This window comes from Crocodylus porosus, unplaced genomic scaffold (genome assembly GCF_001723895.1).
Source record: "Crocodylus porosus isolate Cpor-Errol unplaced genomic scaffold, CroPor_comp1, whole genome shotgun sequence".
Lineage (NCBI taxonomy): Eukaryota > Metazoa > Chordata > Crocodylia > Crocodylidae > Crocodylus > Crocodylus porosus.
The window spans coordinates 40,949,461-40,964,570 of NW_017728915.1; the positions used below are offsets into that span (position 1 = coordinate 40,949,461).

Here is a 15,110-nt window from a genome sequence, read left to right on the forward strand (position 1 = left end):
ACTCTACTTCCATCACATGGCATTTGAGCTGGCAACTAGACATAAATAACGAGAAGTCGGGGAGCTGCTGCGGGGCTGTCTGGCATCAGGGCACCTCGCAAGTGCTGGAGAATCCTTGCCGGCATGATCAGAGCAGGAGGAGGGTGTAGGCATCTCGTTGCTAGAGGTACTGAGAAATTTTCCACGTCTGACACTTTTTTGGAACATGTCCTAATACATGGCTGGCTCTTATCCTCCTGACTTATCATAGAGCTGAAACTTATTAGCAAGGACTTTCAAATACACATTTTAAGACAGTTGCTTGTAAAATTATTACCAAGCAATGATTAATTTTCCCATCCTCATTTTAGTCGTATTTTTGCCTTAATCAAGGTGGCCTTTCTTTCCCATAACTTGTAAAACACTAATGTAACCCAGCGGGCTTTGAACCAGGTTGTGCTCAGCAAAGGGGGCTGTTAGTTCGCTCAGATGTGGTGACCCTAATGAAGATATCTGCCATGTCCCAGCATTCCCAGTAAGACTGAAGCCACAGGCTGCCCTCAGGGAAGGCGGCCCCTGTTTTGCTAGAGCCTGTCATCTACCTTTCAGCCTTCAAGTGTGCCTCTGTGACGCAAGCCTTTGAGATGCTTGAGAAATGACTGAAGTGGGGCACTGCATGGCCTAATGGTTTCCCTGCCCATTAGGCCACGTGTGGTGACTTGTACAATTTATTCCCCATTTTAAGAACTGTTTTTAACGGATTTTTTTTCATTTTTTGAATTAAATTAATGATTTGGAGAAGGAACCTGGAGTTCTGGTGAGCAGCTGTGATGACTCCCTTGCAGGCGGCGGCATCCCTGGGCCCCAGCGCAGGCTGCTGCCATGCTTGCTAAGTGAGCGTTATCTGCTCCTCGCTTTGTGGACTAGCTGCTAGAAAGCACGCTTTGCCCATGGCTTACACGAAGATTGGCCCGACAGCAGGCTCCTGAAGGAAACCTTTTGGGCAGGGAGCACACGCTCAGCCCTGGCTGAAAGGCTTCCAGCACTGCAGCCTCTCCTGCAGGGGGGACCAGAGCAGGCTGCAGCATCCTGCAGCCGTAATAGTAGTGGCCAGCTTCTCGAATACCTGATTAGAAAAGCACGTGGTGGGGAGAGTTAAAACTATGAAAGCAGCCTTTGGTTTGGTGCTTCCTAGTTTTGGATTGCTTATCTTTGCCACACAAAAATGCCCAGGATGCTTTGTTCGGTTTGTATTCTTTAAAGAGAGGGGTGAAAGGGTGGGCTGGAGACCTTCAGTAATTTTATGAAAATGTAGCTAGATATCATTAAAATATCAGGAGAGAGAATATTCATTTGGAATGGGAGGGTATGGAGCCCAGCGGGTGGTGGCACCTTGCTGGCTGCGCTTTCCTGCCCTCCAGCCTCTGGGAAGCCCGTGCCTCTTCTGGTGTGCTGTGAGCCACGTGTGCAGTTGCAGCGCTGGTCGCTTTCATCCGAGACAGCAGAAGCTGCGTTCAAACACTGACCTGGCGTGTTGTATCTGCAGGTTTCAGACCCTTGGAGGTACCAAGACACTGAATGCAAGTACCTCTTCCCGACTACATTTCAAATTCTCACCCGCTACAACATTAATGATGTAGGGAGAGCCAAGTGGGAGGAGCACAGCATATAGCTAAAAGAGCACTGACTGAAATCCAAAACGAAACCTTATCTATTTTTCTCAGTAAATTGTATTTTTCTAACTGCAAAAATAACATATATGTAATGGTTTTTGGTGGGAATCCTGTCTGACACTGTTTGCTAATAAGCTCATCCTAGGTCTAAGTAACCTGAGGTTTTACTCTTTGTGAATTGTAGCCCCAAGTCTCCCTTGTGACTAGAACTGGTTGGAAATGTTCAGCAAAAGCAAACATTTAAAAAAATTGGTAAAAGAAACATCTCTTTTAAATAGCTCTTCAGCAGCAGCCCCATCCCCATGCCAGGCTGGCTTGCCCCTCTCTAGAACTGCCTACAGCTTGGAAACTGCAAGGGTTCTAAAGAGCCGCAGCATCTGATGGCTACATACTTGTTCTTTTGGAGGTGCTAATTCATAATAGAACTACTTTGTATTTAATTTTAGATCTCTGGAAAGTCACAAAAACCCTGCTTTTCAGTAGATGTTGGAAGACCCAAGAGGTTGTCCTGTGTTGCTCCAATTGGAAGAAAAGGAGTGCAGCAGTAGCAAGAACAGACCTTCTCAAGGGTCTTTTTATTATAAATCTCTAGATCTGTGATAACCAGCTGTGGTAGAGATCATCTGATCTCTTTACTTCTGCTGTTTTGACTGTTGAGAATTTAGACACTGAAATATAATGCCTTTGTGTTCCTCCCAGGGTTGTGTGATTGATCTCTCTTGGTAAACCATTAGGTGTTATTTTCCTTCCCTGTGTAGAAATTAACTGTTTGCCTAGTGTGTTTTGCGTATAGTTTTTGTTACTATCTTTAGCTGCGTGATTGCAAATGTTATTCATTATCAGAGAAGCCACAGGAAATTTTAGGAGACGGGGGAGTTGGCTTTCAGCCGCCTTATTGCTCCCAGTCCCTAGAGGCAGTGGAGGTTGACTTAGTTCTTGGCATAACTTTGAGCAGCCTCAGGGTTGATCCGAGTTCCCCTGACTTCTGATGGCCCCCAGGGTCTGTGAGCTGAGACCTGTGCATTACGGTAAATCCTCAAACTGTTCAATGAGAGGCTGATGTAGCCCAGTTTTAGCTTGACCTGATTTAGAGGACTATTTATAACATCCACAATAGCTGGAAACAGGAACTGGACTGGTACAAACGGGATGTGTTTAAACAGAAAGGACCAATCAGGAATGCTAAAGGCGTTCTGTTTCAGTAACGGACCCAGATGTCGCTGCAATGTTGGGTAAGGTCCATGCGAAGAGGTGCAGGATGTCAGTGTTGTCTGGTTACTTTTGAAGGGACAAAGTTGCCACACCTTTCTGAACTTGCTTTTCTGGCAGCTTGTTGAAAGAAAGGAGGAGAAACGTGTTAGCATGCATCAGTGAGTCTCACTGTTGTGGCCACCACTGTCTGTTGGAAGCACGACGGTTGCAAATCCATTCCCGATGCGGACCCCACAGGACATCGGCTGCATAGTCGTCAGGAGAGGGGAGAGATCCCCAGTTATAGGAGCATAGAAACTGATGGATTGGTGTAAACATGGGCTCCACTTAGACCCAAATCCCTTTCCTGACAGTGGCCAGTATCTGCTGCATTAGGGAAAGATGTAATGAACTCCTCTCTGGACAGCTGTGGAATAGTCTGTGCACGAGCAAAGATTCTTCCTATCCCCTTCCATTTTTAAAGACAGGCTTGTGTGCTGAAGCAAGAGGTTTTATAAGGCCTCTGCAGGGGTTTCTTGCTTATTCATTCATGCTTTTGATCTTTATAAATGTCCAAACCTGTTCTGAATCCTGCTCACCTCTTGGTCTCAGTGAGCTTGTGTGACAATGAGCCTTGGAAGCCTGATTGTGTGTGCTGTGCAAAGAGCATTGCCTTTTTACCAAGCTGTTGGAGAGCGTTCATTTCAGTCCTCTCCCCCCACCATCCTGATAATCACAGATTCATCCTGTCTGGGCCGAGTTTCCCAGCTCCAAGAACAGAGCCTTCATAGGTGGTGAGATGTGTCAGAGGGTTTAGATATAGATATCCTGAGCTGAAGTGGCTTCTAGAATATGTTCACTGCTCCAGGAGTGCAGGGTTTAAAAAACCGATGGACAACATACAGATCTGCTCACCGTTTGCATTAATATTTTTGAGAGGCTTGAGCAGGGTGAAATAGGCCTGCACTGACACTTTCAGGCTGCAGATGGAGGTAAATTACACTGGGACTAAATTATGCTGGTGTAAACTGTTCCAATGTAACTGTTACCTCTGTCTGCTCTTACATTGGCGTAAGTTGAGCTAGCTCACTGTAACTTGTTCCATTCAGGTGTAAAGTCATAGTGACTTAGTTCATTATTGGTTTTTGTGCTAAGATTATTAATTAAATTAACTCCTGGAGGATCTCTACAAGCAACCTCCTTCCAGCCAAGAAGTTCCACTTTCAACACAACCTGTTGTCATCCTCTCCTCGGTCCCCCATGCACTCTACAGTTCTTGTCTTAATACCCATTTTCTCCAGTTTAGCTGGATGTTTTTCATGTGGTGCCCTATCAGGTGCTGTCTGGAGCTAACCCGCTGTAATTCTTTTCATTCAGATAATATCTATGGATGCTGCCTTTGTCTACAAAATCAGCTGTTTAGAATCATAAAAAATGAGGGTTGAAGGGACCTCAGGAGGTCGCATCTAGTCCAACCCTCTGCTCAAAGCAGGACCATCCTCAACTAAATCATTCTAGCCGAAGCTTTGTCTACCCAGGTCTTGAAAACCTCCAAGGATGGAGACTGCACCACCTCTCTGGGTTGCCTGTTCCAGTGTCTTACTGTCCTCCTAGTGAGAAACAGTTTCCTAATATCTAACCTCATGTTCCCTTGCTGCCCCTGGAGCCCATTGTTCCTTGTCCTGTCATCTGACACCCCACCTGTCCTTGCTGAACAGGTGGTGCCCTTCCATGACCGTGCTTCAGGCATGCGAGCTCCCACCAGGCCTCTGTTATTCCAATCACGCCATAGCTCCATGACCAAGCAAGGACTTCCAATTCTTCCTGCTTGTTTCTCAGGTGCCAGGAATTTGTGTATAGGCACCTGAGGTGATGAATTGATTGCCCTGATTTCTCAGGAAGTACGAGAGCACGTTCCTGTCCCTTCCTGCTTGCTCTTCCTCCAGGTCTCCCACTTTCCCGCTTACTGCAGGGCTTTGGTCTCCATCCCCTGGAGAACCTAGTTGAAAGCCTTCCTCACTAAGTTAATAAAGGGACAGTTAGTGATCCCCAACCCTAAAGCCCAAGGCCCAACAAGGGGCTCGTCCGGGATGTCCATTTATTTTGACATCAGGCTGCTCTGACACACTTTTCCCCTGGTAGACCCATGTTGTCTTTTATCCCATTGTTTGTTTGCTTCCTAATGATTTATTTGATCTTTCCTTTGCAAATTTGTGTATAATTGAAGTCATACCAATGGTCAGGAGAGCTTTCTCCTTGCTTTGAATGTATGCACTGTGATTCTGTTTTTCAAGCCAAAGATATTGCTTCCGACCTGATACGTGCATTAAACGATATTGCGGCTGGACTTGCAATGTCACATGTCATTTCTTGATTTTCTGGGGCGGGGATTATACAGTCTGTTCGTTTGAAAGCATTAAGCTTTAGGATGCTGGTAACCTCTCGTTCTGTTTGCTGCTCCTATGAGCTATGCTGCCTTTGTCTCCATGTGCTACCTTACAGTCCTTGCTGAAAACAGGCTTGGGTTTGGTTTAGCTTTCAGCCTTTCCTAGGTTCTCTTTAATCTTGACCCTAGCCACACTGTGCGGCAGATGCACTTCTACTTTACTTGTATGGGTAATGAGTCTTGCTGTTTGTTTTGATTTCCCTTGCAAGGCCTAACTCAGCTTGAGCTTTGCCTATTCTTGCTTTACCCTTACATTCCTGACCTCTCAGATGTTCCTTTCCTTTGCTCATCAGTGCTTGTTTCCCATTTCTTGCAGACTGCTGACTCCTTATCGTTGCTGAGGTAGCTCTTCGTCCAGTTAGGTCAGGAGTCCTTTCCTACCAGTGTTCATCCATTGTTCAGGATGCAGATTTCTGACAGTGTTTGCACATTTGACTTACAGAAATGCAGGCCTTGCCCAGACCCAGGCCCCTGAGCTCCCCACTCTAGCTGGCTTCACTAACTTAATTTCCTTCGTTTCTCAAAACGCCCTTTTGCAATAAAACACCTCACAGATCTAATATTGTTAATTCTGTCAGTTAGTTGAACAGAATCAACTCAAAATGGCTCAATCCAAGATTATTTTGTACAACAAATGTCCTTGCTACTTATCAAAATAAGTCTAAAATAGCAGCACTTCATGCTGGTGACTTTGACCCAACTAATTGTTTTATCCTTGGTACATTTTCTCATGTTTGCAGTCTATCGCCCCATTCACACAGCACTCTTTCCCCTCACTCTTACCTGTATTTATGTAGTTTCTGAACACTGCATACTCTTCATGCACCTTGTTCCCACTGTGATTGCTATTCCACCGTGGTCTGTGCATCCGGATTTGCCTTTTTGACCAGTGTTAACAACAGCAAGGTAGCTTTTATGTTTTTGAATACGTGTGTAATGACAAGGAGACATGACTGCAGAATTTCAGGAACAAAAAACTTCCAACGTGTCCTTTTTATTGTGGGGGTAAGCTTTTCTGCCCAAAGTCTTGTTAGCATCGATGTGACCAGTATGTGTGAAATAGGAAGCTTCTTGAAGAGTTACATTTATTGTAAATCTGTTCTTTTTGCACGTTCTGCTGTATAAACCTGGAGAAGTATAGTCTCATCGGTTCAAGAAGTAGAGCTGCCTGCTTTATAGGCATTGTGACAAGCACAATGGAGCCGGGCCCTTTGCTCTGTTCCAGACTGAGGTGAATAGATTTGTTTTCAGCTGCTTTCCTGCTGGACAGGAACAAAGAGCTTCTTCGTGGCTTCTCACTGCTTCTATTGCTACTGAAAAAGTAGAGTGAAATAGTGCCCAGGTCCTGCTGATTTGCTCCAGACCAGCCAGGTGTTGCTGGTATGCAGATCTCTTGCATCTCTCGGGGGAGTGTTTCTCCTGCCAGTGTCATCAGGGCCACTCTCTCAGGAGTCAGCTTTACCTCGCAGCTGTTTCTGAGCTGTCACGCTCTTGGGAAATGCAGGAGATGCTGCTGCAGTTCCAGAGTCACTTTAAACTAAGATGTTTCTCTCAAGTCTGGAAGTCTTTTCGCAAGCAGTGGATAACCACGCTGTGTTCATTTAGTTTTGCACTACAGGTTGTAGCCGGGCATTTCCTTTCCAGCCTCTCTTTGCTCTCCCTCCAGGGCACTGCTTCTTGTGTTAATGCCTGTCACTAGACAGTTCATCTATCCCACCCTAACCAGGGTCCTAGTTAATGGCTTCCCCCCAGCTAGATCCTGTTGTCACAGGACCACAGCCTGGGCTGAAAGGTCACTAGATTCATCTCCTGCATCACAGGAGCCTGTTTCTGGTGTCACTTGTTACTACAGACAGGATTTTTAGTTGTGTCAGAGAATGTGAGTACGTCCCAGGCTGTAGTGGCTTGCCTTCCTATCTGCCTCTTCTCTAGAGCAGAGTTGTCCTGCATCCTTGTCATTTGTGGATGCAGGACAACCCAGGCAAGTTCTACCTGAACCCGATCACAGATCTCTCTGTATTCTTGCTGAAACCTCGCCCCTTCCCCAGGACTCTTGAATCAGACCATATGTGGCAAGAGGACGTGTATTTTTCTTTGGCTAGGATGAGGGCATTCGGGAAGTCTGCGAGGCTTCCACAGCTTTTGGGATGTGCGTAAAGGGAATGCCACTTCCACTCAGTGCCTGTCTAAGTGGATTAGGTTCAGCATTAAGGCATGTTTATATCTGAGCTAGGTTGTCAATATGTTAGCTTTAGAGTTTACTCTGCCAGATCTAAAGTGACATTGATGGCCTGCCTCTCTGATGCTTGCCATCGTAGTGATCTGTAGGGCTGCTACCTGGCGTTCTGCACGTGCTTTTAGGCCCTGCTGGTTTTTTGGCTTGGTCTCTGGATCTGATGCTCACTTTGGGAGGGCAGTTGTCTGGCTCCTATTTAGCTGCAGTTCCCTGTCCAGAATCCTGCAGCTATGTGCTGACCACAGGTGAGAATCTGCTCAAGTTGCGTGCTGGTACCTCGGCTCTGCAGGTTCCTGTGACTCGCCTGCCTTGAGAGCACGGCTCTCTGGGGCTTGGGGAAAGGAGTGGAGGCAGTTGATGCTTCAGCTGTCTGCACAAATCCCTACAGCAGCATAGGTGGAGATGGTCTCTAAGAGGAGCTTGGATGTGGGCAGGGTATGTAGGGGCCTGGCAGAAACTCTGTCCAAAGGAGGGTGCATGGGAGAAGATGGGTGATGGTGACGTGACAGCAAGGGGTCAAGGCAGGGAGCACTGCATGGTGGAAGGGCCACAAAGAGTGAGGAGATGGGGTGAGGGTGGAGGGGCAGAGCTACCTACAGCTTTGAGAGGAACAGTGAGGAGCTTGCTGTGGCTATGCCATGGGACAAGGAAGCCTCTCGGAGGCTCCAGAATAGGGAGTAATGCCCTCATGCCACCAGGCCAGGGTGAATTTTGTATGGGCTGGAGAGGAGGTAGCACATGCATCTATGCAAAGCTGGAAAGGAGGGTGTTGCAGTAATCTGGGCAGGATGTAACAAGGCCTGAACAAGAGATGAAGCTTTGAGGAGAGAGAGGAGAACAAGTTTGGAGTTGCTGGAGAGGAAGAAACAGTGTACGAGAAAACGGCCCAGTTGTACAGAACAAGAGAAAGGAAGGAGTCGAGAGTGAGCTCTGGGTTGCAGACCTGAGTGGCAGGCTACAGCAAAGGTGCTTGCAGTGACAGAGCAGGCAGGAGCACAGAGGGTTGTCTTCGCTGCTCGGGCTGAAGACAAGAGGCCCAAGAAGTGGCATCAGGAAGACGAGCTCAGATGCACTCCTGCTTGGGAGGAGGCAGGTCCATGATGGAGCAAGAGGTCCTGGATGCAGGAGAGAAAAGGCATATGGGAGAGGGTGGAGCCTGGGCAACCCCAGAGAGAAGAGATGGGAGGTAAGAAGGCTTCTCTGAAGAGGCAGGGGCAGCATGGTCATTTGAGGCAGGAGGGTAGGACTTCTTCACGGTAAGGGTGGCCAAAATTTGGAACTGGCATCATGGGGAGATGGTGCTCTTCCCTACCTTGGGGGTCTTTAAGAGAAGGCTGGACAGGCATCTGCCCCCTGCGCTCTTTTCTGCCTAGGCAGGGGGTCGGACTTGATGATCTGTTGAGATCTCTTCCGACCCTAGCATCTGTGAATCTGACCCGCAGGGACTGGTGTCTCCAAACCCCATGAGGGTAAGATATGGAAAAGAGACTCTGATCTGAGGGCACGCTGGGAACTGACCCTGAGGCTAAGGGATGTTTTTTGAGGATCAGGGAGATCAGGGTCTGCTTATATGAAGAGAGTTGGAGTGCAACAAAGAGGAAGGTGCAGAAGAGGGTGAATACAGTGGGGAAGGGATCAGTGCAGTCAAATGGAGGAGCCTGTAGGACATCATTGCAATGCTTGGTGACTTGTGAAGGCAACGCAGATGTGGACAGCATTAGTTATTGTTGCACTCATAGTGGCCAGTGCTGTAGGTCTTTTGGGCACATTGCACTCTCCTGACAGGCTCAGTGCAAATTGGACAAGATAATCCTTCATGGGAGTTCAAGTCACATTTGGGGGTGAAGCCACAGTTTTCTGTCCTCTGCACCCCTCTCCACTGAGTGTTTAGCAGCAAAAATGTTTGCCTACTTCCAGAGGAGGATTGTAGCCATAGAAGTGTTTGTCTTTGCAGAAACAGCTGGGGTTTTCAGAAGTGCCAGAGTGATTTGGGAGCTGTGACTGAGTTTCAGAGGTACTTGTGGTCCCAAGTAACTTGAGTGATTTCAAAAATCAAACCAGAATGACATTTGTAGAAACATTTGTAGAAAATACTTGCGACGGCAGAAGGTTTGAGTTCTAGCATTAGAAATCACAAAGGTTTCTAGGACTTGGTCTGGCTCCCAAAAAATGTTGAAACATTTGGAGAGTCTTTTGTCAAATAGTTACTGGAAAAAAAGGGTCTCTCCCAAAGTCACAGTGAGTGATGCTGGAGCTGTCTCGACACTGTTTGTTAGTGTTCACAGACAGAAAACCTGCAGACTTCTAGTGCCGCTGCCCCTGCTCCAGGCAAGTGCTGCATGTTAAAAGGGGCTGGAAATGATGTATTCCAAGTACATGCGCTAGAGACCTTAATTCTTCTTTAGGCCCATGCCCATGGCCAAAACTGAGTGAGGGCAGAGGCCTTGAATCCCACTTGAGTAAGTTTGTTTGGTGGGAGGAAGCTGCCACTTGGAGTATCTGCACCTACCAGTGTAGGGAGTTCAAAACACTGGAGACGCAAACAGGTTTGTTTAGAATAATCCAAAAACTGACTCTTGTCTATGGCTTCGAGTCCCCCCTCACAAGCACTGTGCTCATCTCTGCTCTCTGCAGCTCTCTTCAGATCTCGTCCCCTCCATGCTGGCTTCCTGCACATGCTGCAGCGGAAGCCATGATAGCTGTTCCAGCATCTCATTGTGCAGCTTTGGAGATTCATAGCTAGCTTAGTGATTTTATAAAACATTTGTGTTCTCCATACTTTATCAATCACTGACAGACTCATTGTTTTATAATGTACTTCTCAGCAAGCTGTTTGCGACTCATCGCCCTGCTTGCTTTATAGTCTATAAATATTTAATTCTTTAATAAACTGCTTATATGTAATATCCAATGACTGATGCTCTTCTTCCCCCCTTTCAATAGTGCTACTATTTGCAAAACAGTTCTCTCTTTTTCTGAATAGCAATATGTTTCATAAATGTTTGAATTTCCTTTTCCTAAGTAGCAATTTCTTCAGGGTGTTTGGTAAAATGACAGGCAGAGCAATGGCTCCTGCAGCTTTAAAACAACTGTCCTTCCCCAGAGCTGCCTTGGGTGGTGGCCTGCATGTAACCAGAGAAGCGGATGCCAGCGACACTTCACACCGGTGCACGTAAAACAGCTTGTAGACAGCAGCAGTGGTCCCCCTGGGGCTGGAGCCTGCCCTCCAGCTAAGGCCAGGCAAGTCCCATGTGGGAAGCTGTCTTTGCTTTATTCTCATATCAGGGTGCCAAGAGGGACTCACTGCCTGTTTTTCTGAATTCATGTACTCTTGGATGCGTGGGGACCCAGGGCAGTCTGTGTCTTAGCCCTTGTCTTTACAAGCAGGCCAGGAGATGCGGCACTTAGATTTGTTTGTGGTTAACATACCAGATACAGAGCAGCAGTCCTGCTGAAGTCCATGCTGGGCAGATGTCCCCTTTCTGCTGGGGGTTCCCTGGACCAATATATGGAAAACTAAACAGAAGAAAGTGCGTACGATGCCTTGTGGGAGGGCTGGCTGGGCACAGAGACCATGCCCAGGATTGCTTTGCCTCCTTAGGCTTGGCTTTTCAAGCAGCCCCTTTGGGTTCAGCCACGCTCCTCCAGGAGCAATGGTCCCACTCAAGCTTTGCACACACTGCTTTTGCAGCTGTTTCACCATCCCCTGGCAAGCCCTGGCCTCCAACACTGCATGACCAACCTCCCCTGTCTGTTCCTGACACGGAAACCCCGCACATTGAAAGCATGATGCCCCCAGGCGGATACAAAGGAGTGGGGGGAGCCCGGTGGAAGTTTTGTCTCCTCTGTCCCAGGGTTGTGGCCCTCCTCTTTGGATCTCTCAAGGGTTTTTTATAAGCCTCCCAGGAGCAGGACGCTGACAGCTCTCGCCCCCTGCTTTGTCTGCGGCAGGTTTGCGTGCTCTGCCCTGTAGCTGTGGGATAGGCTGTGTGTGTAGCTTTAGCAGTAGGTTAGACAAGACTGTGTTTGGCTGGTTTGGGCAGGGATGATCCTGCCTCGGGCAGGGGCTGGACTAGAGGGCCCCTGCTTTTCTATGATCCCAGCATACCCTTGCTTTGTTGCAACTGCTCTTAGTGCTCCCTTCCTTGCTTGCTCTGCCACGTCTGCTTTGGAGCCAGGAGCTGGGTTCTTGCGATGACTCCCCGCTGTCACCATGGCCCCTGTGCAGTTGACGCAGGCAGGCCTCGCAGCCTCCCTTCCCTTAGGTGACCCCTTCCACCAGCACCAGCCTGGATCACAGCCTGCTCCTTACAAGGCTCTTGTGGACTAGCTCCTGCGCCCCGGTGTGAGGCAGGCTTGGCACCCTCGGCCCGTGCTGCATGGACGTGTCCCCCAGGATGCCCTTGACACCGCCCTTCCCCCCGTCTCGCATGATGAGCCACCTTCGGCCACGTGTGGGAAGGAGCTGCCACCTCCCCAGCCGGGGCCCAGTCAACCCGGGTCTGATGTCTCCCTCTCCTGATCCATCTGGCAAGCTGCTGGCCACCCTGCACTCCCTGCCGTTCAACCAAGAGCGTAGAGAAGCTGTGGCAGGTGGTGCAGGCTCCTGGGAGCACAGCAGAGCGGGTGTAGGGATCTGGGTCCGGGGTTCGCTGTCATGTTTGGGGAAACTGCAGCTGCCCCGCGGTGGCTCCAGCCAGTCTTGGAGCCGGCCAGGCTGTGTTTTCAGGGTGCAGCCCTGGGTGTTTAATGCTCACAGCTAGGCTTTCCCAAGCACAGCGCCTGCAGCTCTGGTCAGCTTTGAGACCCGGCCCAGCCCCAGACATGGCACGCGCCTGTCTGCACACGCTGTTAGGAAGAGCCCTTCCTCTGGGGAAGGGGTGCAACGGCAGCAGTTCACACCAGAGCCCAGGCCCAGGCAGGGGGGTTCCTCCTCCCATACCCCTGCCCCTCTCATACCACCCAGTCAGACTGGAGGCCCAGTTCCCAGCACATGAGACACAGTTGCTTTCAGACCCCTGCTCTCTCTACCCCTTGACCCACCCAAAACAGCTGGGGGCTGTGGTGCCCAAGAGACTGGTGTGGGGACTGAGGCCTCGTTACACCAGCCTCTTCTGACGGTGAGAGGAACTAGTCCTGCCTCAAAGCACCCAAGCCTAGTGAGGAAAAAGATGGTCACCTCTCTCCCTTCCCCAGGACGTCCATGACCCTCGTATCCTGGCCCAGGCACGGGGTCCTGGCAGCACCAAGGCATTTGTCACCAGTGCTCGTGTAGTAGCTTTGTGGACGTTCTGTCACCTCCCGGTTGCCGCGGGGCTTTCCCCGGGCACCTTGCGATGTGTGCCGAGCATAGGTGCCAGCCCCGGTGCTGGTGTGCTGAGCGTAGGTGCCAGTGCACTGCGGCGTACAGCAGCTCCTTTTTTCAGCTCCGGCTGGTGTGTGGTGTCAGGAGGAGGTTTTTCCCCCAGATCAGGGGGCTGGGCTGGCATCATTTTGCTCTAACCTGGGCTCAAGACTGCTGGTTAGGATCATCTGGGCATCTCCTGCCCAGCCAGCCTCTGCTGTTGCAAGGGACCTGGTCAGTGGCTCCTGGGACTCTTGTTCTCTGTCTGGGCTTTAGTTTTGTGGAGGCTAAAATGTTTGGCCTAGGTCAGTCCTTAGGCTTGTAGAGGGTATTCACGTGAAAGCAAATGGCCTATCTTGTGGCAAGGCAGAATGGCGGCTCTCTCATGGACTGTGCTCCTGTGATGCTAGGTTTGCCAGTGCTAAGGATGGAGGGCCATGACTTTGGCCCAGCGGTCCAGGCCTCAGGGAGTGCTGGTGATCTGCTCCATCCTGGAGGCCAGCCTCCAGCTCTCCATCCTGCCAGTCTCTTAGTGTTTCTGGGACAACTGTTGCAACAGCTTTATTCAAGCCCCGGTGCCATGCTCACACTCGTACCCCTCTGCCGACGCTAGCTAGCTCGTCCTGGCAGTACTCACTGCTGCCTAGCAGGGGAGTGCTGACCCAGGGCTGTCGTCTGCACAGGCTCCTCCCGGCTGCCAACCTCTGATCAGAGCCAGAGGACAGCACTCTTCCCCTCTCCGCCATCCTCTCCTGTGCTCACTTCTGCACTGCTCCCTGCTTGGGTAGGGCCAGCTTAACCCCGGCTACAGGAGCCTCAAACATATGGTGATGGATGCTCAGGGCCACGTGAAGGAGGGCGGCCTGTGTGGCTGGGGGAACCAAGCTGGTTTACCCGGCCCACTGCATTTCCGGAGCAGCTGAGCGGGTCTCTCCCCACGGCGTGGGGTGACGGTGGATTTCTCTTCGTGGCAGAGCCCACCTGGCTGGCTCTGCTCTCTGAGCACCGCCTGCTTTCGCAGACAGGGAGAAAGAAGAACAAAGGCCTCTCTCTGGAGGGCAGCTCTGGCTGCCGGTCCAGCTCAGCCCATGCTGTTGCCGCCGTGGGAGCTGCTTGTGCTCTGGTTGTGGGTACACTCCCCCAGACATGGATCCTTCGAAGGGATGTGGAGCCCCGCGGCCTGCAGCGGTTCAACACTGGTTCCTCGTACTTCTGGCGTTGCTGTTCAACCCCTTGTTCCCCAGCTGCTCTGAGGAACAGTCCTTCTAGAAGAACCTCTAATCAGCCTCATGCTGCCTGCACACGGTGATTTTCCGCTGAGAGCTGAAACTAGCTGGGAAGAAACTCCCCAAAGCTGGAGCTGAGCTGACAGGAGGATCTGGCCTATTTGCTGCACAGAGGGAGGGCTCCCTCCACCCTGTCGAAGCATCAGCTGCTCATGGTGGCAAAGAACGCCCCCTTGCACAGACTGCTGAGCCGTGCCAGCGCCATGCCAGAGCCTGCGCCTGGCCTTCCAGCAGCCATGGAACAAAGCCAGCCGGGCAGGGACCCCCGCTCTGCTGCTGCTCTGTGCTCCTGCCCCTGGACAAGCACATCTGAGCCTGGCACTCGCCAGCCCGGGGTGCATGCTGTGCCAGATGCACACGGCGGGGTTCTCGCTCCACCCTCCGGGCTGTTTCTTTGGAAGCCGTCTGTGCTGCACAACTGAGACATGAACCCGCCTCTCCCTGGGTTTGCTCTTCTCCCCTCCCTCCCTCCTGGCACATGGCCTTGGAGACATTTCTGAATGGAACTGGGAATTCTCTGGGCAGCCAGCTTGCCATCCCAAAAGAGGCTCCTGGCAGCACGTGCGTGTGGGGCTGTGGCTCCAACGGGAGCACGGGTAGATAAGCCCATGGTGCAGCGGGCCATGCTGCTCCCTAATGAGCCTGTGTGTCTTGAGCTCTGCGCCACGGCGCCTCTTCTCCTTGGTGATAACCTTTCTGCATATTAATACTATGCATGTATTCCATGTGACTTCTTCCGACTTGCCACCTCCTCCTTCCAGCTCATTTAAATAAAAATAATTTATGTGGACATTCCTTCAGTCAGGATTTTCTTCCCCCCCCCTTAAATATTTCGTAGATGCTTTGCACCCAAATGGGGTCGTTATGCCTTCGCATATCATTAGGGCTTTATAAAGAACAACAGCGACATCTGCATGTGCCGCAGCGCCACGGAGATAGGAAAAATACAGAAAAC

The 15,110-nt window shown here is 50.3% G+C and overlaps 1 protein-coding gene across 1 annotated transcript in view; it reads left to right on the forward strand.

The window, feature by feature from the left end:
* Positions 1-15,110, forward strand: part of LOC109310753 (mediator of RNA polymerase II transcription subunit 15-like) — a 141,092-nt gene that overhangs the window by 71,019 nt on the left and 54,963 nt on the right. The gene's annotated exons all lie outside the window — the stretch shown is intronic.